At 43.8% G+C, this 25,154-nt stretch overlaps 1 protein-coding gene across 2 annotated transcripts in view; it reads left to right on the top strand.

Moving 5' to 3' along the window:
- The window catches only part of SV2C (synaptic vesicle glycoprotein 2C), a 141,120-nt gene that overhangs the window by 10,385 nt on the left and 105,581 nt on the right, over window positions 1-25,154 (top strand). The gene's annotated exons all lie outside the window — the stretch shown is intronic.

Below are 25,154 nucleotides of genomic sequence, written 5' to 3'. Positions count from 1 at the left end.
GTCTACAGGTTTTCTTTACTAGTGGATTTTATTTTATGTTACTTTTCCACTTTTAGGCTATGTTCCAACAATGTCTTTTTTATGGCCGTTTTGGCCATTTGTGCAATAACAGCTGTCATTAAGAAATAACAGCCGTTACTTGACCTCAAACAGTAAAAAAAAAAAGACTTTGTGGTAACATAGCCTAATAGTGTATTTAAAGGAGAAGTCCAGTGATTGCTAAAATCCTGCAGCTGGTAGGGGGAGGAGAGAAATTGATTACAAGTAGGTACTTACCTCTCCTCATGCCCGTGGTGAGTGGCGGGAGTGGCTGCAGGACCCCCGCCAGATGTCATGGGGCTTATGACCACCCAAAAAGACTTATACTTTCAGTGGTGTACTGTCTCCTGGCTACACTTCTGCCATGATTTGCAAAAAAAATATCACAGTTTTTTTATGGCAATTTTGCACAAATCAGGACATTATCTGTCCTGTACTATCAACGCCAGGCTAGTGCTGCCATAGTTACAGTGGGGTGGGGGGGCCCAGGCTTGGTAAACAGCCCCAGGCCTATGGTAAAGTTAATCCACCCCTGATCAGCAGGGTCGTGACATGAACACCCTGGAGCCCAGCTGGGGTCCTATGGCAGCTCCAGCCGCTTACCATAGCCAGGTGTGGAAAGGTAAGTGTCTACTTGTAATCCCTCCCCTGCAGGCTGCTGGATGTTAGCAATAGCTGGACTTCTCCTTAAGAGGGGTTATCCAGCGCTACAAAAACATGGCCACTTTCCCCCTACTGTTGTCTCCAGTTTGGATGGGGTTTTGAAACTCAGTTCCATTGAGGTAAATGGAGCTTAATTGCAAACCACACCTGAACTGGAGACAACAGTAGGGGGAAAAGTAGCCATGTTTTTGTAGCGCTGGATAACCCCTTTAAGGAACACATGAGAAAAATGAATACCCATTCAATAACATGACATTATTAAAATTGTGCATCTATAACATTTCCATGGTCATAGTCACCAGTTATCAAGTAGATCAAGACCACTGTTTACTACTTTGCTCTATTTGATATGCAAAAAAAGAGCCCATTTAAGAGTCTCAAAACACAGGACTAGCCAGATTTCCCCTAAGGGAAGGACCCAGCCAAGGGCTGGCTCCTGTATGGAAACCACCATAACCACCTTAAGGCTGGGTTCACACTATGTATATTTGAGGCTGTATTTGGTCCTCATGTCAGGTCCTCATAGCAACCAAAACAAGGGGTTGGATTGAAAACACAGAAAGGATCTGTTCACACAATGATGAAATTGAGTGGATGGCCGCCATATAACGGTAAATAACTTCCATTATTTCAATATAACAGCCGTTGTTTTAAAATAACAGCAAATATTTGCCATTATATGGCGGCCATCCACTCAATTACAACATTGTGTGGACAGAGCCTTTCTGTGTTTTCAATCCACTCCTGGTTTTGGTTGCTATACAGCCTGAAAAATACAGCCTCAAATATACGTAGTGTGAACCCAGCCTAATAATTGTCCCTATAAGTCAATGTAATGACAAGGGAAAAACCAAGGACAGGTAACCATCCACATACAGCTGTTTCGGGGTGTTGCCCCTCATCAGTGTGGAGCAGGATTCTGGCTAGTTGGGAGCAATGCCTAGTAGAGCTAGAAAAGAAACAGATCACTGATCTCAGGGAGACCAGCCAAAGACAACACTGCCAGCTGCCGGTTAAAGCACTCAATGCAGTGAATTCCTAGGTACATTGCTCTATGGGAAACATGAATATGCAAAGAGGAAGAGCCCATGGAGCCTCATTTAAGAGTCTCAAAACACAGGACTAGCCAGATGTTCCTCCTCTCTCTATTTGATAGCCAACATGATTCCTAATATTTCTGTACATCACTTCATTAACCAAAAAACAGCAAATTACCCGAAAAAAAACAAAAACTATGGAGGGGTGACTTGTTTCCACCATGTGCTGAGTACAGGAGAGAGACATTGGCCAGAGAAATAAGGGTAAGGAAGACCATGGATGTGTATTACTGGCAAACTGTCCAGCTCTGGTCCGTTCCCTGTGGGAGGATTAATGCTTTCACCAAAAGACTAGTGTAAAAATGCCACACAATATTGCACAACAGTGTAAATTTTTGCATAAAGCTCTCAAATTATTGCGTAAAATAATGTAAAAGTCACAAATTTTTCAGCAAATAAGTGATTGCTCAAAAAGTGTCATTAGTTTTACACCAACACTCACACAAAAACCATTAATAAATTCTCCCTTTAATTTTTTTTTTAGGGGTTAATATTTTTTTATGGGAAAATATTATAGGATTATTATAGGACACACATATTGCAGTGTACTGCCAGCTACTGATCTCCTATTACATTCTGTCTCATTCTGTCCTATGGCAACAGGAAATCTATAATGGGGCCCCTGGCTGCCATGCCACCTGATCTGCTCCCCACAATTGCAATGTGAGGAGGATGATCAGAGACACGATGGCACTTGTCAAACAACCACCTAGGTGCTGTTATTGCTATTGGCCACAGCATCTAAGGGGGTTTAACTGTGAGCTGATCGCAGCATCTGCTGGGGAGCTGTAGTATATAGCCAGCACTGTTGTATATGGAGAGGGATCAGCTCCTGCAAAGTACTTGCATGGCAGAAGGGGTTAATTCTCTCTATGTTATATCAAATTCCCCCTAAACTGTTGACTAGTACTTTGGTATTGGTAATTTGAAAAAATATATATATATTTTTTAGGCGTTTTATATTTTCTATGTCAGGACCTAGTGCACATCAGCCAAAGGAATTCTGATGCCCCATTTTTTTGTTATAGGGATTTCCCAATAATAACATGTTAAAGGGGTTTCTCTTGATGAAATAATTGATAGCCTATCTTCAGAGTGTTCAATAAATCGTTGATTGTAGGGTGCAATAACTGGCACCCCTGCAAGTCGGTAGTTCAGGAGGTCTGTGGCACCTATATTATACGATAGACAGTGCCAGAAGCAATGCGTCGTTGTATTGGTGGCCCCAGATTACTGCGGTTTAGCTCTACTTGAAGCTGTGTACAGTACTTTGGGTGCCATGGATTTCTGAACAGCTGATCAACAGGAGTGTCATATGTTTGCACACTACCGATCAGTGGATAGGCCATCAATCGTTTCAGCCTTTGACAGATTGTTTCCACTGTAGGGATCTCCAGGAGACGGCTGTACCAGCGCCACCACTTTTTTTTTTTATATATATATATATATATTAGAAAATAGGTTTTCTAACCTAGACAATTCCTGTAAAGCAGTTATTTTTTTTCTCCCATAACAGTGGTTATTCTGGAAAAAGTATTAATCTTACTGTCAGTAAAAGGTAAGTGAAATCCCATCTCAAGTCATTACAGTAGATGGCGGATATAGATTGTCTGTTTTTAATTAACTGTCACAAATCTATGATAAAATATAATATATCATAAAGGTTCTCGCCAAACAAGTCTCCAGTGAAGTCATTTATTTTATGACCGTCACAAGTGCTAACGGCGCATGGCAAAGGTGGTGAGCAAGCCTACTATTAGGAGCTACAGTACTAATAATCCTCTACCCAGGAGCCTGCATTAAGCATGTACAATGTAAGATTTACACTATGTGAATCCCAAAACATAGTCTTCATTGTAGTAGATTAAGCAAGAAAAAGACGCAGATTAATTCAATTGATTTACGAGAGAGATAATTTGGGTCTAGGTCCATAGACCAACCTACACCAACATACACCAACCAACACCTACAAATCTGAGTTTTCGGATTTCCTGATGAAGGTTTTTAGAGAACCCATGCCATTTTAACACTACCTGTCATTACCATGGCCACACCTAGGGCCGTATTAACAGCTGCTGTTGCCCTAGGCACTAAGCCTGAAGACGCCTATCTTGACTCACCAATTAGCATCATGATTTTCTTGGGCGTATTGCCTATAGGCGTATTGCTAATAATCCTGGTAATCAATGATTAGAGCAGTCTGCATATTGTCTGAAGGAATCCTTGCTACAGGATTGGTAGATTGGCAGGTAACAGCTCCTGGCGTCATTTTTAACAGAGCCACACCAGACCTGACTAATACCGCCATACTGTCACTGTATAATGCCACCATAACAGACCTGACCAACCTCCCCTTTAGAAAACACCAGATTTACTGGCAAGTCTGAACTGGAGGCGAGAGACTAAAAAAAAAAGAAAAAATGTTGTTTTATTACCCCTGCTCCTGGTGCTTCCCCCCTGCAAGGTTCTGCCCTAGCCACCGGACCTTCCTGGCAGAGTTCTGGTGTGTGTTCGAGGAGCCAGCTCGAGCCTTATCTGCAGAGACTGCGCTCCTCAACCTGAAACAGGGGAACTCCTCTGTTGGGGAGTATGCGATGCAGTTCCGCACTCTGGCCACTGAACTAGACTGGAATAACGCTGCCCTAGTGGCCACCTTCAAGAAGGGCCTTTCCAGTCGAGTGAAGGACGTTCTTTCCGGCCGAGACCTCCCATCTTCATTAAATGACCTGATCCATCTGGCTACCCGGATTGATGTCCGGTTCTCTGAGCGCGAGGAGGAGCTTCAACAAGAACGCCTGCTACATCGTCCTCGCCGGGCATTCCGCCTGGCTCCAGCTTTTCAGAGGCCGTCCGCCCCTGAGATCTCGCCTGTGTTGGAAGAGCCTATGCAGGTGGAGAGAGTGCGCCTGACTCCCGAGGAGAGAACACGTCGCCTGAAGCAGAATCTCTGCCTCTACTGTGCCGAGTCTCTCAGCGATGTGGTTAGGTATCAGACTAGACAATTAATCCTTCAGGTGGGGGCGCTGCATTCGGAAAGGATGGTCTTCTATGTTTTGTCCCGCTTTTCTTCGGCCATCTTGTTGGGGTTGCCATGGTTGCAGCTCCATGCTCCCAACCTAGATTGGAAGACCGGGGAGATCTTACGTTTGGGTCCAGAATGTTCTGGCCGCTGTCTGAAGACCCCCCAGATCTGGCCTCCTTCGTCTTCGCCAGACTCCTCCAAACTTCTGCCTGGCCTACCGGCCGAATACCGAGACCTGGCAGATGTATTCACAGAGAAAGAAGCTGACACTTTACCGCCTCATCGGCCATACGATTGCCCTGTGGATCTCCTTTCAGGTGCCACACCTCCTCGTAGTAGAGTGTACCCCCTTTCGGTCCCAGAGACTGAGGCCATGGCCGCTTACATCAAGGAGAACCTGCAAAAGGGCTTCATCCGTAAGTCCACCTCTCCTGCCGGTGCCGGGTTCTTCTTTGTCCAGAAGAAGGATGGATCACTCCATCCTTGTATTGATTACTGGGGACTCTACAAAGTCATGGTGAAAAATCGATATCCCTTGCCTCTGATTTCTGAGTTATTCGATCGTCTCCGGGGAGCTCGAGTCTTCACTAAGCTGGACCTGAGGGGGGCCTACAATTTCATCAGGATCCGTAAGGGCGATGAATGGAAGACCGCCTTCAACACCAGGAATGGGCAATACGAATATCTGGTCATGCCTTTTGGTCTCTGCAACACCCCAGCGGTCTTCCAGGAGTTCGTCAATGACATGTTCCGGGATCTCCTCTCCGTTTGTGTCATTGTGTACTTGGATGACATCCTGATCTACTCCCCTGATATGCAGACCCATGTGACTCAAGTACGCCAAGTACTGCAACGGCTAAGGGCCAACCGTCTGTATGCCAAATTGGAGAAGTGCATGTTCCATCAGTCCAGCCTTCCCTTTCTTGGGTACATAATCTCAGACCATGGTCTGCAGATGGATCCAGCTAAACTCTCGGCAGTCCTTCAATGGCCATGCCCCGTTGGGCTCAGAGCCATACAATGCTTCCTGAGGTTCGCCAATTATTATAGACAGTTCATTCCACATTTCTCCACCTTGGTTGCGCCAATCGTGGCTCTTACCAAGAAGAAAGCTGACCCCAAGCGGTGGCCACCCGAGGCTGAACAAGCGTTTGCCAAATTGAAGTCAGCCTTCGGTTCTGCTCCAGTCCTCTCTCGTCCAGGTCCCGCCAGGCCATTTTCATTGGAGGTGGATGCCTCCTCTGTGGGCGCCGGAGCTGTTCTCACTCAGAAGGACTCTTTGGGCAAGACTAGGACCTGTGGCTTCTTCTCTAAAACCTTTTCCCCGGCTGAAAGGAACTATACCATCGGAGACCGTGAGTTACTGGCCCTGGAGGAGTGGCGTCATCTCCTAGAGGGGGCAAGACACCCAATAAATATCTTCACAGACCACAAGAACCTCCTGTATCTCCAGTCGGCACAACGGCTTAACCCCAGGCAAGCCAGGTGGTCCCTTTTCTTCTCCTGTTTTAACTTTGTTATTCATTTTCGTCCAGCGGAGAAGAACGTGAAAGCTGATGCTCTCTCGCGTTCTTCTGATGTCCTTGGACAAGGGGACACTCCCTGCCACATCATACCACCAGAACGGCTGATGCCGGTCGCCACCTCTGTTCTCCAGAATGTTCCTGCCAGAAAAACCTATGTTCGCCCAGCGCTCCGAAGGAGAATTCTGAAATGGGGGCACTCTTCGTTGATCGCTGGGCATCCCGTAAGACGGGGCAACTGATCTCCCGCCACTACTGGTGGCCAAGTCTGTACAAGGACGTCAAGGACTTTGTGGCTTCTTACACCACGTGTGCCCAAAACAAGTCCCATCGTCAGAGACCATCCGGCCTGCTGCAGCCTTTGCCCATTCCAGAGCATCCGTGGGCACATATTGCTTTGGACTTCATTACCGATCTCCCGCCTTCTGAAGGAAACTCCGTGATCTGGGTGGTTACCGATCGATTCTCAAAAATGTCGCATTTCGTACCTCTGCCTGGTCTGCCTTCTTCCCCTTGCCTGGCCAACCTGTTTTTCCAACACATCTTTCGGTTGCATGGTCTACCAAAACATATCGTTTCCGACAGAGGACCTCAATTCATCTCCCGGTTTTGGCGTGCTCTCTGTTCCCAGCTCCAGGTCAAGTTGGACTTTTCTTCGGCCTATCACCCGGAGTCCAACGGGCAGGTTGAGAGGATCAATCAAGTTCTAGGGAACTACCTACGGCATTTTGTTTCGGCTCGCCAGGACAACTGGGCTAACCTATTTCCCTAGGCAGAGTTCTCCTATAACCACCTAGACTCAAGTTCCACCGGCAAGTCACCGTTCTTTATTGTCTACGGTCGTCACCCTATTCCCCCGCTTCCTCTATCCACATACGCCAATCCCTGATACATGCAACCGGTCGAATGAAAGTGCAGGCAGACAAGAAGAGACCTGCCTTAACTTTCAATCCAGGTGATAAAGTCTGGTTGTCGGCCGAGCACGTTCGATTGAAGATCCCTAGTTACAAGTTGGGTCCACGTTTCCTTGGTCCTTTCACGGTCCTGAGGTGCATCAATCCGGTCGCCTATAAACTACGCCTGCCTCCTACCATGCGAATCCCGAACTCTTTCCATGTCTCGCACTTAAAACCAGTGGTCCTCAACCGTTTTTCCAGTAAACCCTCCTCTTCTCCTCCACAAGCAGTCTCTGATGACATCTATTCTGTTAAGGACATCCTGGCAATGAAGACTGTTAGAGGAAGACGCTTCTTTTTGGTTGACTGGAGAGGTTTTGGCCCAGAGGAGAGATCCTGGGAACCCGAAGCCAACATCTTAGATCGGGATCTCATTAAGAACTTCTTGCAGGCAAGAAAGTGGGGGAGGCCCAAGGGGGGGGGGGGTACTGTCACATCCGCGGCCGCGGCACATACCTCTCGCCGCGCCGCTGCTGCCCCATCTCCTGCTCTGTGCCGGGGTTCCTCCTCCTCCAGCTCCCTGTCAGCTCGACGGGCGCGTCTGTCTCCTAGGGAGCGCGCGTGCGGGCTCTGCTGTAACTTAAAGGGTCACTGTGCCTTTAATTGACTGCTGCTCTGCTCTGAGACTCTCCTATAAATTGCAGCCCTGTCCCACCACAGGTGTTGGAGCCTCTGCATGCTTTCCTTAGTGTGTAGTCCCAGCTCTCCTGTATCCAGCCAGTGTATCCTGCCCCTGTATCCTACCAGTATACTCCTCTCCGTGTATCCTACCTAGTGTTTCCAGCCTTCTTCCGTCTGCCTACAAGTCTCCAGCTGCACCTCGCCACCACCACTAGCAGCCAAGCCAGGGGTAGCGACCTGGGGGCCGCCTGCCGCAGCAAATCCATCCTGCCTTGCGGCGGGCTCTGGTGAAGACCAGCGGCCCCTTATACTCTGCTCCCTGGTGCGGCTTACTTCATTGCTAGTGGTGGAACAGGGGAACCACAACCCCCAGCATTACAAAAATTAAATAAAAAGATTATTTAATCCACCAAAATGTTAGACAATACTGTATTTTAAACTGGGTGACACAATTCGACTAGAGAAGAGTAAAAAACGGAAACCTCGTTTTTTCCTGCATTTTATCTATAGAGAATGTCCTATTTCAGACCTGTATTTTCTGCTTGTAAGGCAGGTAGCTGAAATATGGATTCATGTTTTAGCATTTCAGCCTCCTTTGTTGTTTATAAAGCTTCCGCAAGTCTATAATAGAAAACTTACCCGCTGGCATAAGCAAAGCAAAATCTTGAACATCTCTACTGGTGAAGCAACTGATGTTTGTGAATCATGTCAGCCACAGGGCCCTTATAATAACACAACTATGTCCTTTGCATAACTATCAGATCTATTCTGCAATCTAATATAATCTCTACATAAATCTTTTGGGAAGAAGTGATCTATGATTGATTTCTTCTACCAGGAAGGGTTGGGGAGGGGGCCAATGCTTGAAAACTGGAAACTTGATATGGGATGTAAGAAGATGAACAAAAGAGGCCTGAAACCGACATATGGCTCCTAAGTCATACTTTGGCCATTTGGACATTTGCTTCTACTATTGATTTAAGTTTCTTAAAACAACAATAGCCATTTAAACTAAGGGCCACATGTATCATCCTGCGAACGGATGATTTTCGGCGGAAAGTGCAGATTTGCGTATTTTTTTATACGCAAATGGCCGATCTGCGAATAAAATATTCGCAAATCGGCACTTTCCGCCGAGTACGCCAGGGGGGCGGAAAGGGGGCGTGTAGTGGCCGTTCCGCCCAAATATACGCCGAAAACCTACTCCAGTCCTCAGCTGGCGTAGGTTTTCGGCGGTGCGCACCGGCGCGCACGGGATTTATGTAGAGGCAGTCCGCCTCTACTTAAATCTCCGTAGCGCCGGAGCTGCGGGGGCATTTTTAAGTCCGGCGTAAAAAACGCCGGACTTAATAAATGCCCCCCTAAGTGTATATGTAGTGGATGCTACACATGAAAGGGGGCTACTGATCAACACAAAACAGATGTTTACTATTATAGTTCATTGATAAACTTTATGGTGCGTTTACACAAAGCGATAATTGGCCCGATCGTAGTATTAACGATGTTGGAGTAACGATTTTTTTTTCATAATGATCAGCGTTTAGACGGTATGATATATCGTACGGAAAAATCGTTTTGCGATCGCGCGCCCGCAGCCCGTCCCGTCCGCAGCCCCGCCTCCTGCTCATCCGCAGCCCCCTGCGCCGGCTCGATCGCCACCCCCGCCGCTCTCATTGCCACCCCCGCCGCTCTCATCGCCGCCCCCGCCGCTCTCATCGCCACCCGCCGCCGCTCCGGTCGCGCCCCCCACCGATGCCGCTCCGATCGCCACCCCCGCCAACGCTCCGGTCGCCCCCCGCCGATTCGATCGCCACCCCCGCCGCCGTCGCCGCTCCGATCGCCCCCCCCCCCCGGCCCACGGTCATACGTTACCTGCTCTGCACAGCAGGTCTTCAGCCATCTCTGGCTCCGCTCTTCAGTGCACTGATTGGCTGAAGAGGGGAGCCGGGAATTTCAAACGGCTCCTCTTCAGCCAATCAGTGCTCCTCTTCAGCACTGATTGGCTGAAGAGGAGCCTTTTGAAATTCCCGACTCACCTCTTCAGCCAATCAGTGCACTGAAGAGCGGAGCCGGGGATGGCTGAAGACCTGCTGCGCGGAGCAGGTAACGTATGACCGTGGGCCGGCTGGGGCGATCGAGGCGGCGAAGGCAACGGCGGGGGGGGGGGGGGGTGGCGACCGGAGCGGCGGCGGCGGGTGCCGATCAGAGCGGCGGGGGTAGCGATCGGATCGGCGGGTGGCGATCAGAGCGGCGGGGGTAGCGATCGGAGCGGCAGGGGGGGTGTGTGACCGGAGCGGCGGGTGGTGATCAGAGCGGTGGCGATGAGAGCGGCGGGGGTGGCGATCGAGCCGGCGCAGGGGGCTGCGGATGAGCGGGGGGCCGGGCGGCGGGCAGGGCTGCGGGCGGCCGGACTATCGCGCGACGACTGTTTACACGGAACAATCGGCGATTTTTTTGCGAACGACGAACGACGATTTGATGACATGTTGAAAGATCAAAACGGACGATTGCCCGTTCGTCGTTTGATCGTTGGCTGCGTTTACACGTACGATTATCGTTCGATTTCGATCGTTATCGCGCAAATTCGCCCTTTAATCGTTACGTGTAAACGCACCATTACTCTTTTTTCTTAAAGGTATTTATAGGAGACAAAGGCTTGCTCCCTATATCCAGCATTTGCACCCCATCAGCATTTTTATAAATCAGTAAGGCTGGGTTTTTTTTTCATCCGTTTTTGCATATTTGTCCATCCATTTTAATCTGTTTTTCCATTGACCTCCATTATAAAAAAAAAAATCACGGATCAGATGCACACAAATATGTTTTTCCATCCGTTTTTTGCAATGAGAAAACCGAATTGCAAAAACGTGTGAACCAAGCCTTAACATAAAGTAATATTAAACAGTTGACAATTTAATCATTATAGACATTATATATACATTTCCAAGGCCAAAGTGTACATTGTTCTGTACTGATTTCCAGCAGCGTGTACATTTTTCAAGCTTTGAACCCCTGATATATATGTCGCATAAGCCCCTATAGCTGGGAATTTACAACTGTCTTTTTCCAGATGTCACCGTCCCATTAATTGCATGCACAATTTTCTTCTCACGTTGACTATGTCTTTTTATTACCCTTCAACCATGTAACATATTCTAATATATAAAAAGCTAGACATAAAAATAAGTTAATATTGCCCAGAACATGGCACAGTAATTTGTTGTGACTATAGATTCAGCAGTTAAGGGCAAAGCTATGTCTAGATGAGTAATATACCACAATAAGTAAGGGAAGTTACTGCTGTTCAGAGTTACCACAGAGTGCACTCAATCTTGGTTGCATCCATATAACATACTGTGTGGTATCACAGCATGTGTTATCATGGGACCTGCCGCTGGGAACACATCAGTAACTAAAAGCGGATTATCTGAATTTCATTACGTGATTGGATTCCCAACACATGGTGAAATATTGGCCTTTAACTTGACACAATTATCCCACAGGACAAGGTATATTCATCCTATAACAAAAAAGGTTTCCACCTTAAATACACACTGACTGCCGTTGGAACAATTCAGAGATTCGTCAACTGTCATAGAAAACAATTCTAAATACACCAACTGCCATCAGAACAATTCTAAATGCATCATCTGCCATTAGACCAATACTAAATGTATCAAACTGTCATGTCTGTCTATTGTTCTAAATGATTTTCTTATCTCTTTATGATTTGTTATTATTCTAAAGGCATGGTGGATACTAGTTAATGCGTTTCCATATGAACAAGACTGTTGTAGAATGTTTTTTATGGAAAATTTTAGATTTTACTGCATTTTCTTTTTTACTTTCATTTTCATATATCAAAGCCAACCAAAAACTTCACCAATCTAACCAACATTATAGGGTCTTTTCATCTCAGAAAAACAGTAGAACTTGTGGTGCTCATCAAGTTAATGTAAATAAACCACTAAAACAACGTAGTTAAGATTTCCATATCACCTGATTGGCGCTGCCACATACATTGTAACAGTGCCTTCCGTTACTCCTTTCGCTATCCAGTATCTGAGATCTTCTCCGGCTTGTACTTATACAAATGTCTAGTTTGGTGCACTGGAGATGGGCCCAGTTGCTCCAGTGCACCGATATCTCCCTTCAGAGTCAAGTCTGTCCCCAGTCTGACACGTCACTGAGGGGAGCAGATAAGAATAGGAGGCAAATAGCAACATATCAGGAGAAGGAGGCAAATATACTAAGTAAATATTTAACTGGTCCTACAAGATGGAAATACTCCTTTAAGTTCTGCTATTATTAAAACAGCCTTTATGTCAAGATAATTATCACTCTAATGGCAAAAAGTCATGCATCCACTTCTCAAAGGGTTTTCTTTTTTTTTTCTACTGCAGATTGGGAGACTGGTAACTAGTCTTACATTGCCTAAGGATTTTTATTGGATTTTTAATCAGCGTGTACCTAGTAACCAGTGTAGAAAATGATGCACAAGGCCAAGTCATGAACCTGTTCTGTTCTTTTGCCAGCTTGTATTATGAATCCTCCTCCCCGCCCTCCTCATCATTAGGAATGCCCCAGGCAGGTATTCTCCTATTCATCACCTGTAAGAATATTGCACATGTGTTGGATTCTTAAGGCACCTGTGCAGTTTTCAGTGATGGATAGAAAAAACCCTGCCATGGGGCATTCCTAATAGTGAAGAGGGTAAGGAGGAGGGACGGAGAGGTGGTGCAAGCCTGGGCACAGACACTCTAGGCCACGCTAATTTGACACAGGGCTGCAAGTTTGAAAGTATTTTTTTAGAACAATAATCGCATCACCTGCCGAAAAGACCCCAGGACAGATCTTGGATTAAAAGCAGGCCTATAAAGAAACTGAAAGGTTAGTTAATAATTAGAATATGCAAAGAAGGGGTCCGAGGGTAGAACACCAAACCACCCTGATACGTAGTCCCTCAGGTTCTCACACTGTTGTGAGCTTTGGGACCTAAATAGGGAAACACCAGGGTGGCCCCTATAAGTCGAAGTCTAACTCTGTTGAGAGTGTAACGACGACATAAGAAAAAGGTTACCAAGGCTAGGCATCCATCCACAAACAACAGTTACTTGGTATTTGCCGTTGTAAGGGTGGAGCAGGATTCTGGCTACCAGGGGCAATGAAAAATAGACCAACAAAACACAACAATCACTGAGCTCGGGTAGATCAGTGAAAAAAAATCCAATGGAGTACTCATTTAAGAGTTTCCACTGATTGCCCCCCTACAAAATTTGAATATGCAAAGAAGGGGTCCGTGGAGCCTCAGTTGCGAGTCTCAAAACACAAGAATAGCCAGATATCCCTCTCTCCAGAGAAGGAAGCCCATTGCCAAGGGGTGCCTCCCAGTGGGAAGAACACCAAGCCACCCTGATACGTAGTCCCTCAGGTCCTCACTCTGTTGCAAGCATTAGGACCTAAATAGGGAAACACCAGGGTGGCCCCTATAAGTCATATTCAAATTTTGTAGGGGGCAATCAGTGAAGATTCTTAAATGAGTACTCCATTGGATTTTTCTCACTGAGCTCCCTGAGCTTAGTGATTGTTGTTTTGTTAGTTAATAATTAGCTATTATATAGAACCACTGTCCTGCTATGTTATTTAGAAGTGGAGTAGATACTCTTTAAAGGGTTTTCTGGGGATAATTTTTTTTTACATGCAGCTGGGGGTGATGTAAGAAAGTGATACTCACTCAACCTGATCCCCTGTAGTTTCTGCACTTATACTTTCTGTTGCCGCTTGCCATTATTTCTAGCTCTTGTGACGTGTCATCTCTGCAGGAAATGCCCGCTCAGCCAGTCACAAGCCACAGCACAGCACAGCAGTGGTCATTTTCAGTCACTGATTGGATGAAGTTGTAGTTCATTCAGGAATCATACGTCACTGGAACCAGGAAGTGGGGAAGTGTAGCAGAAGTGGGGGATCAGGGTTTGTATGACTTTTTCATCTTTACACCACTGCCAGCCATATATAATTTTCCTTTATCCCTGGACAACCCATTTAATGGCCAAGTTAGAAATGCCAACATATTTTCTTAAAGATGATGGCCTAAATGGCAGAAGAAATAATAGTATTCTAAGAATCTAATGGCAGAACAGGATAGACAGGAAAAGTAAGCAAAACAGAGGCAGCTTGACAACTACACATTTACATCCATTCCTGTCAGAAAGCAGTACGGAAATATAGTATAAATATACCAAAGCCAGAACCCTTAAAACGAATAGCGCAGTGTTGGTAATATTAGAGCCAGTAAATAAAACCCCAATGTAATAAAATGTAAGAACCAAAGCTCCTGAAATTTAATGTACCATATAAAAATGTATAATTTAATATGTTAAATTATTAATTTTGCCGTGGAAACTACAGTATGTACAGGAACGGACGTGATTTATTTATATTCTACAACGCTTAACTATTTCATACAGTTCATTTATTTTATTCCGCTTCAAGTATTACACAGATTTACTGTGAGTGGCATCCATATGATATATATGAGGCCTCAAAGCTCCAGAATATGAAGACTTTCTTAAATTTTTTAAATTCTATAAAAAGGATTATGATTAGAAATAATAAAGATTTTATAGAATAAAATAGGTTTCGCCGTAAAAAAAACAAAGAAGAGAATAGAAGGACAATAAATAATGTATTCTGTTTACTAACAAAAGAAGCCATTACTAGAAAAGGCTAATCAACATATCAATAGAGATCCTCCAGAGAGTGCCAGATATATGGTGCCCTGGGGACTAATCCATCTATTGAACCAGTGGCCAACAAACTCTAAATTGGGTCACTGGTAAGTGAGGCAAGGAAGAGTGATATAACAAAGAGGTTCCGCTAGCATGAAACACCCATACGCATACTTTACACCCTAATGTATAAGGGTAGTATTATTATTGTGTATTATTATTAAAAATCAAATACTGACTAGTAAATTGAGCTTTTGAATTGTCCTATTCAGTTAGTTGTTGTATTTGGCCATGTCTTTGGTTAGTTTTATATATTTGTGGATTGAGTGACAATATGTCAATATGTCTGTCTTCTCCACAGTGGTGGTTTTCTAATGCATTCTCTTGATCAAAACCAAAATACTGCTCTATATGTGATTTATTAGAAGATGAATATGTTGGCGTTATTGAATGGGACTAACTCTGCTTGTGGATCAATGGCATATAAAACCTATGGCGGAACCAGCTGGCTTAGCTACAGCAGAGCTGATCCGATCCCTTCCATTTCAAATGTTAAAATAAAACAGAACAGCATCCCATTTCAATTTGTTTCCAGGTGACCTATGACTTAACTATATTAAAGTGTTAATGTTGCTTACAGTAACATATGCCATGTCATCAGTTACTGATCACTTTGGGTCTCACTCTTGAGACCCATTGTGAACCCTAGACAAAGCCAGGGGGAGTGCACGGCTGTGTGTGTCTCTTACCGGATGTCTATCAAATCTGACTTGTTAACTTCAATACAGTCTGTGGAGCGAAGCAGTCGAATGTTCTACTGGCCAGGGTGTGGAGTACACTGCTGAACAATCCCCTACCCTGGCTGTGGATTGAGGAGGCTCTTAGGAGTAAGAGCAATTCTGGTGTCCAAATGACAGTAACAATGACAGTAATAGTTATAATGGTGGAAATCATCCCTGGTTTGTGTTCTGTCTGTTAGATATTAGTGCCAGTAGATGATCTTTTATGGTGTGCAATATTACACATTGGATCCTTTCTCTACCAGTACTACAATATTGCATCTCAGTACGAGCATAATTGGAATTTACAGGCAGTTAAACATAACAAGGACATTCAGATGATTCAGATGAATCGTTTAGGTGAAGACAACTGTAAGGCTATGCTCCCACTTCGTAATAATATCATCAAAAGGTGGCCGTCTTGTTAAATAGATGGCTGCTAATAATGATCCTGATCTATCCCCGATATTTTCCTGAAGTGGAAACATAGCCTGATAATGGAAAGCCAGGTGTCCATCAGCATCTAATGCCTGCTTTCTGCACTCACAGATGTATGTAGCAAATGGAGCAACCTATTTTTTTAGCACAATCTCTAGAGATTGATGGAGTACAGCCCTTTCCCCCAAAACACAGCCTAATCTATGAATAAAATCCTGAAGATCCAACAGCATCCAAGGTGGTTCAGGACTTCACAAGTTTATTTTGCAACCACATATAACATGATGTTTTGTCCATGATGGGTCTTTTGAAGTAAGCTTATCTATGGATGGCTATACACATTAGAGGAACGTCATCTGAACCTACTGATTTCTGTGGGACCAGCTGTAAATATCCTAAGTACGGAGGTGTTCAAACTCTCCCACAATGACAGAGGTTGACAGAGAAAAGTATCAGGTATGTTTCTAGCCCAATCCTTTGTTCCCACATAAGGCTTTTTGTCGGAGATATCTGGCCATAGCATATTGCCCCCTTCCCATGGAAAACATAGAAACACTTAAAGGCCCTATTACACGGAACGATTATTGGCCGTATTTGGCAGATATTGGCCATTACGGACAATAAACGTTCTGTGTAATAGAAGGCAACGATGATGTCTGCTGATCTTTGCAGTTGTTTGTCTTTCAACATGTTAAAAGACAAACGACTGTGATAGCAATGATCTGCTGCCGCCGCTCCATGGAATAGGAGAGGTGGCAGCAGACTGCGACTATCCTCTATGGGCTGCCCGGACAATCTGGTGGCTCAGTGGTTAGCACTGTAGCCTTGCAGCGCTGGGGTCCTGGGTTCAAATCCCACCAAGGGCAACATCTGCAAAGAGTTTGTATGTTCTCTCCGTGTTTACGTGGGTTTCCTCCCACACCCAAAAACATACAGATAGGTGTATTTAGATTGTGAGCCCTATTGGGGACAGGGAGCAATAATTGGCAAAACTATATAAAGGGCTGCAGATTTATTTGTGCGCTATACAAATAAAAGCATTATTATTACTATTACCCAGGCAGCCCCCCCCCCCCCCCACACACACACCTCCCCGCGGACCCCCTGCACTTACTCGCTCACTGATGCTGCGATGACAGCACTTGCTTGCTCCTCTGTTTGCCCTATGTAATAGGGGCTTTATCCAAGCTGATTGTGCAAGTATATTAGAGAGCTGGAAAAATAGCTTATAAGCAATTATCAACTAATGAAGGTAGTACAAAATAGCTATCATAAATGGGGTTATGAAGCGTTAGAAAAACATGGCCACTTTCTTCCAGAGACAGCGCCACTCTTGTCTCCAATTTGGACGGGGTTTTGAAACTCAGTTCTATTGAAGTAAATAGAGATTAACTGCAAACCACACACAACCAAACTGGAGACAAGAGTGGTGCTATCTCTGGAAGAAAGTGGCCATGTGGCCACTGGATTACCCCTTTAAATCTACTGACCTCTAGCGATAATGAGATGACTCTACTCATCCTGCCCAAGTCTAAACAACAAAGCTGACAAGTAAAAACAGACACTGTAACTTTATTATTATTGACTGTTCTGGTGGCCTGTGTGAAAAAAAACCCCTAAAATTAAAGGAAAAGTTCTGAGCATGATAGACTTTGTTTAATGTCCAGTCTATTGTAATAATCGTATAGCACATCCACGATTAGGAACCATAATCTGATAAACATATGTCTCCTTGTATCAGCTATAAAATTAATTCCTATACAGTTTATACTAGAAGAATATAACAAGAGCTAAAATATTTTTTCAGTGCATAATAAATGATCTGATGATCTGAAAACTTCTGATTTGTGCTCTTCGGCTATTTTTCAAGTCAGGTTCAGAATTGCTAAAAGTCACCATTATTTCCCATTTTCTAATGTCTTACTGGGAGAATGCAATTTTACTGAGTGAAGTCATCTTGTTACAAAGTCATTTTATTAAAACAGATACAGAACGTGTTTGGAAACATTAGGTCAGAGAGCCCTATAAATCAATGTGACTTCCCCGATAGGTTTCACACATCTTTTTAGTTAACCAGTGGAGGATACAGGCTTTTAAACTGTCTTAAATAAATAAATGAGTAAAAATCCAGGAGGATGTAATGGAATTTTACTTGGAATGGAATATTTTTTTCATATTTAGAGGTCAATATTCATTTTTCAGATTGTAAATCATTCTCTATTTCAGAAGCTTTTTAACCCCTTCAAGACCAAGGTCATGCGTGCCAGGATGCACGGGCCAAATTAATGCAACGTTCCTCCCTGCCTTCTAAGAGCCATAGCGCTTTTATTTTTCTACCTACAGGGCTGGTTGAGGTGTCCTTTTTTGCGCCATAATCTCTAGTTTTATTAATATCATATTAGTGTAACAGAAACATTTTGATCACTTTTTATAATTTTTTTTCTGATATATAATTAAAAAAAAAAATCAGCAATCCTGGTGTTTTTATTTTTATTTTTGTTTACACCATTTACCGTGCAGGAACAATAATGTTATATTTTAATAGATTGGACAAATCCACATGCTACGGTATATAATAGGTTTATTTATTTTATTTTTTTAACTATTTTTATTTTATATAATGGGCAAGGAGGTATTTGAAACTTTTACTGGGGGGGGGGGGGGGTTTAATGCTTTTGAAAACTCTTTTTAACTACACCTTAATAATAGACTGCGTATACTAATCTATGCTATGCCATAGCCATAGCATAGCATAGATCAGTGTTATCGGTGATCTATGAATAGAGCCTGCCTGAGAGCAGACTTTATGCATAGATGGTCCGACATGGAGAGAGAGGAGAGGCTGCACATCACACCTATGGCTGATACTAATGCTGCTAAGCCTATTTTAAAAAAACAACTTCAGGATGTTGGAATATGAATTGATCAAGCCATATCACCCCGTGTACCAACGTGCAGGTCTCCTGGTTTACACGGGTCCCTGTGCTAACTCAGTCAGTGAGTGAGTCAGTGACCGCCACCCCCGCAAAGCGTGCACATGCAGGGAAGGGAGGCCATGGAATGGCCCTGCAACCCCCATGTCACAGGACCAAACCCAAAGTGCCCCCCCAAAAAATCCCAGCCAGCCCCACCGGCGAGGAAGGCTGCCCCCAAACAACAGAAGTATGGATATGGTATTACACTCACTAAAAACTGCTGCAGACAGAATGGGAAAAACATGGAGGTACTGTCGTGTGAGCACAAGTATATGCTCTGCTGACTCTGCTGGCTGGGACTTTTTTGGGGGGGCACTTTGGGTCTGGTCCTGTGACATGGGGGTTGCAGGGCCATTCCATGGCCTCCCTTCCCTACATGTGCACGCTTTGCGGGGGTGGCGGTCACTGACCGACACAATGTGGAGTTAGTGTAGGGACCCGTGTGGACCAGGAGACCTGCACGTTGGTACACGGGGCGATATGGCTTGATCAATTCATATTCCAACATCCTGAAGTTGGTTTTTTAAAATAGGCTAAGCAGCATTAGTATCAGCCATAGGTGTGATGTGCAGCCGCTCCTCTCTCTCCGTGTGGGATCTATGCATATATGGCCCAAGCGATTGGGACCCCCGCAGCATGGCTGTGGGGGTCCCGATCATTCAGTGACAGAAGCTTGTTCTGTCACTGAGTACCTTAAACACAGTGATGATATATCTCGGCGTTTAAGGGGTTAATGAGAGGTAGCTGCGGGTTTGCAGCTGCTTCTCATTATCCTCAGCTCCCTGGACACTGATGTGAGTGGGACCCCTCTCACTGCAGCGGCCCCGCACTAATCTACAGCCCCTTCAGTGAGGCACGTGCATATACGTTCCTGCTGCACTTGGTATGTGCAGCAGGAATGTATATCTACGTATTGCTGACGTGAAGTGGTTAATTAACTTTGTTTGATCATTTGTACTCACAATTTATTAAAACCAGCACTGCTTGGTTTTTGGTTAGTTATTGTGCACTCTTCTTCTACTTAGACCTAATGCAGGGCATAGAAAACCTTAAACTTGAAAAGAATCTTTCTGAAAGCAATCTGTCATTAGATTTTACCCCATTAGTTGGATAGATACTGTAAAGTTTTCTGCCATTGCAACAATGCTGGATCTCTGCAGAAAAGCTGGGTTTTGACTGGTGCTATCTCTCTTCTCAAAAAGATTTCCAGAGTGGTGGTTTGTAGATCAACAAGAATTTTTATTGCATGTTAAAAATGCCACTTAAAGCATCACAAGCATGTAATGTCAAAAGTTACTGATCGCACCAGGTCTCACTCCTGAGACCAACAGTGATTCTGTCTCTTCTCGGCTTTCAATCATGCCTATAGACTGAATAAGTCAGATTTGATTGACAGCTGGAGAGAGACCCCTGTTGCCATACACTTCCCCAACTATATCTTGGGATAGTTGAGAGTTTCATGGGTAAGACCAGGTGCGATCAGTAACTTTTTGCATATCAACTTGACATTATCAAATGACATTTATATTTAAAGGCATTTTACCACCAAGCACACTTACACCACAGGATAGGGGATAAGTATTTAATCATGAAGGGGGTCCGACTGCTAGCGATCTCAAGAACGGAACCACCACTTCATTTATTGTTTACTGTATGTGAGTGCAGAAAATTGCCGAGTCCATTCACGCAGGAGCTTTGGCTATCCAAGTCTTGAGATCCCAGCGGTCGGCTTCCCCGATGAGATGGCACTTCGGGGCTGACAGTCAGATTTTATTTTATTTTACATACGGTTAAACGGGCACTAGCCTTTCAAACTGTTTAGAATAGGCTTTCATGTGTGAGGACATGATGGCACTGTTTCTGTTCATTATGTGACATGTATATGGGATTTATCACCAGTTCCCCCCCCCCCTGCAGGCTCCCTCTCTGATTTTCAGTTGTCCCTGAGCTAGTGGGTGCAGACTGGCTTCTAGGGGGAGATATGAATAATTCCAGTACAATATGATAACCTCCAGATTACCAGTTTACAATGACTGGCAGTTAAAGGACACCTGTCACCCCCCGTGCCGGGGTGACAGGCTCCGGACCCCCTGTTAGACCCCCCTATACTTACGTGATCCCGCCAGGTCCCGCTTCCTGAGTCGGCCGGGTCCCGGAGATATCAGCTCCCGAAGCCCGGCGCGCGCGCTGACAGCAGAGTCAGGCGCCCATAGAGAATGAATGGGGAGTCCGATGCTCCGTCATTCTCTATGGGCATCGGACTCATCTCTCAGCGCGCGCGCCGGGCTTCGGGTGCTGATATCTCCGGGACCCGGCCGACTCAGGAAGCGGGACCCGGCGGAATCACGTAAGTATAGGGGGGTCTAACAGGGGGTCCGGAGCCTGTCACCCCGGCACGGGGGGTGACAGGTCCTCTTTAAGTAAATCCACTTAGCACAGTATAAACTTAAATTATTTATCACATGTACACCATGCAGTCCCAGCTTGTTCAGCTGCAGTGTGTGGGTATATATGTATGTATGTATGTAAACCACTAATAAACAAATGGGAACACCTTACTACTGTAAAGTCACAGTAAATGGATGAAACCAAAGCTTATGATGAGAGAGTCTCATTAAGACATCAGGAAGCTTAGAATACATACAAGAGATTTCAGATTAGCTAAAGATTAACGGAGTTCATTACATTGTCTGTTATTGTACTTTGTATGGAATAATGTTTAACTCCAGTGTCCTTCATATTAACTATAACAGTAACCATAATTTAATGAAGTGTATAAAGAGAGGAGCAGAGCTCATTTTAATTACTGTAATGTGATGGCAAATATCACAATAAATTCTGTTTTAAACCGCATATTCTTTAGTACATTTTCAGTGGCATGGGACTGTATGTGTGAGTAGAAAATGGTTTAAAGGGGTACTCCGTGGAAAGTAATAATAAGTTAAAAAGATTTGTAAATTACTTCTATTTGAAAAATGTAAATCTTCCTGTACTTATTAGCTGCTGTATGTCTTACAGGAAGTAGTGTATTCTTTCCAGTCTGACACAGTGTTCTCTGCTGCCACCTCTGTCCATAAAAAAAACTCTACTTCTCTGTACAGTTCCTGTCATGGACAGAGTTGGCAGCAAAGAGTACTGTTTAAGACAGGAAAGAATACAGCACTTCCTGCAGGACATACGTCAGATAATAAGTAATGGAGAAGTAATTTACAATATAATTTTCTCAAACCAGTTGATTTTAAACCAGTTTCATTTGTCAGAGTACCCCTTTATGGTAGAGTACCCCTTTAGGAGTAGGGGTAGAAACAAAGGGTCTCCCATTTTTTTTCCCAAAAAACAGTACCGCAGGAAATGTCTGATACTGCAGCCAAGCCCTGCAAATGTGAATGAGAATAAGCTAAAATGCTAGACAAAACTCATGGGTGGTCGCAAATTGGGACATCAGGATAGCTTCTGACATAGAGGGGGGGGGGGGTGACTCCTCCAACCTGTGATAATTCAGTCTTAGGGCCCTATTCCACCTGACTATTATCGTTCAGATTATCGTTAAATCGTTCGAATCTAAACGATAATTGTTTGGTTGAAATGCAGTTAACGATTAACGACCGAACGAAAAATCGTTGATCGCGTTATAAGACCTGGACCTATTTTTATCGTTGCTAGTTCGCAAAACGTTCGCAAATTGTTCACATTGAATAAGACATTGTTCGGTCGTTTGCAGTAGATACGAAAGCAATAGCGAATAAATAGCGAAGAAAAAACGATCGCAAATACAATCATAAGTAACAATTATCGTTCCATGGAAATAAGTGAACGTTTTCAGGTCTTTCGCAATAGCGGTCGTTTGAGATCATGGAATAGGGCCCTTACACTTGCAACAATGTATAAGGGCCCTTCTACATGGTGCAATTATTGGCCAAAAAGGTTAATAATTGCCATGTGTAATAGACCCTGTGGTAAGGGGATAGATTAACCGGCTCTCTTTTAATGGGTAATCGCATGGCTTTGATAAGTCTAGAAATCCTCATTCTTTGGCTACAAATCTCCCTGTGCAATAGGGGGATGTGCAGCCCATGAATGATAGTTCAAGAGGAACTCACAAACTATCCAGTGATGGTTTCTGTGGCCCTGCCCGCACATTGGCCAAGCTATGTAACAGGCACATTAAATGAGCACTGATCTAGTTGATCATATAAGTAGTCTGATCTAGTTGATCAGACAGTAGTAATCTAATACAACCTAAAGGTTCCCATACACTTTCAATAACTCAAAATTGGTGATAGTCAGCTCACCTCTTTCAATGTTGTGCAGCACAGATGCATATCGAGAAGGGGGCTTGTATCTCCATGGATTACAGGATTTGGCAATTTGACGCAATTTGCCTGAGATGCGCTAAATCATGCTTAAAAACTTAACACATAATTTCAGTTTAAACGCAAGTGGCCACCAATCAGAAATGTGAACATTGTCATTGTCAATGTGAACAGGTGACTTAGCATCTTGAGATGCCTATAAAGCATGAGCAAGACTCTATACAGGAAAGGGGAAGAGTGTGAATACACGTTCAATAAATGATGGCTGAACGATTGTTCCACTATCAGCTATCTTTCCCATCCACCTCCCATCCTCCCAATACACAGCAACGTTCAGCACAGCCAAGCTTTCCGGTATTTTTTGTGGGGAAGGTCTATGCAGTGCAAAGGACACAAAGGAGCAGTAGTAGAAGAATGAAGGTTGCTTTTCCAGTGCTAAAGTCCCAAAAAACTTTAAAATATCCCATTACAAGTAATAGAAAGGGAAGCAGGCAGTAGCTGCCACTTTGTTCTTGTGGCCTGTGTACTTACTATACATTAGAGAGCTTAAAAAACCTTCAGTATATGCAAATCCTAATACTCACCCATCACTTGCTACAGTTTCCTACTGTGTAAGTAGTATTGATATAATCTAAAAAAAAATATTAGGGCCATTACACAATCCCATAAAAAGTAAGTGTATTTCTATTGTACTGTATTTTAATACTTCTGTACTGTGACTGGTTTTGGAGCTGAGGGCCCACATACATCCAGAAGGATTCTCTGTATGCAAACCAAGAAGTATTTCTGAGCTGCCTTAATTAAAAGCTGAAGAAATTGCTCAGAAAAAGGCCTGCAGCTGCATTTTATATTATTGACTGCCTACTGGTTGTGTATTATTACATAGTAATTTGCATTGATTATTTCAGTATGTTTTCTACACAGCATAATATAATCAGTGAATACAACCAAACAAATCTTGGTTTTGGTATAAAGCATTATTGGTATTAATAAAACAATGCATTTCTATAAAATTGCCACAAACCTATAAAACAGTTCGGAGATTCTCCCTTATAATAATGTATACTTCTCACATTCCTTGTGCTGTAGTGTATATCTACTGTTTTTTTTAATTGTTCTGCATGTCTATTACATTCCATATAAATGTTCTTAAATTAACATAAAAAAGACTTTTTTTGTATTATATTTGCTGTTATAAAAATACCAGGAATGGTATAGGCATATTCATTTCCTGCAATGTCTGCCATAGTAGGGAAGAATTTGTAAATTGAAGATTATAACTATTTTAAGTACAGATCATGACCATGGGCTGTAGCTATAGTTTGTTGGGGAAGCTGGAACCTGCAACAATGTGGTTAGGGCTAGGGTTGCTTGTCAATGTTGTATCAAACAATGGCCAGCATTTCGCATGGCCTACATAATGCAAGTCTATGGGTGATGTAAGACTGTGATTGCGGTGACTATATAGACTACGTAAGTGTACAGTGCTTAAGAGTTACAGAAATAAAGAAACATACATTGTGGTGGCAGTTAATGGTTAAAATAAATGAATGAAACCGAAATGTCTAATACTTAGATGTTCCATTTAGTAGAGTCCTTTGCTATCTGGATTATGGGCAGGAGATGTCCGCAAATCAAATATGCTTGGGACCCCAACCTGTTTGCACATAGTGGATATGGGCCATTATGTTTATATTATGTTGTTTTATGTATTATGGTGGGTCCTTGTTGGGTTCTCCCATGGGGAAGGCACCTCTATAGTTATGCCCAGTGCCACATATTCACAAACCCTGATAATGACATTTTATAGAACATAGGTCCAACCACATAAGGAACAAGTTACACTACAAAATTATGCTTTTAGGTGTCCAATGCATTGCAGGTGTCCAGATTTAGAAAAACCTGACAAATTTATTTCAAAAACAGCATAAGTTTTGTCCTCAGTTTGGAATTGGTTTTGCAGCTCAGTTCTATTGGAGTGAATTGTAATACCACACCTG

The sequence above is a fragment of the Dendropsophus ebraccatus genome, chromosome 3 (assembly GCF_027789765.1).
Source record: "Dendropsophus ebraccatus isolate aDenEbr1 chromosome 3, aDenEbr1.pat, whole genome shotgun sequence".
Lineage (NCBI taxonomy): Eukaryota > Metazoa > Chordata > Amphibia > Anura > Hylidae > Dendropsophus > Dendropsophus ebraccatus.
Note: the sequence above shows the minus strand (reverse complement) of the source record. Positions and strands in the feature narration are given on the sequence as shown.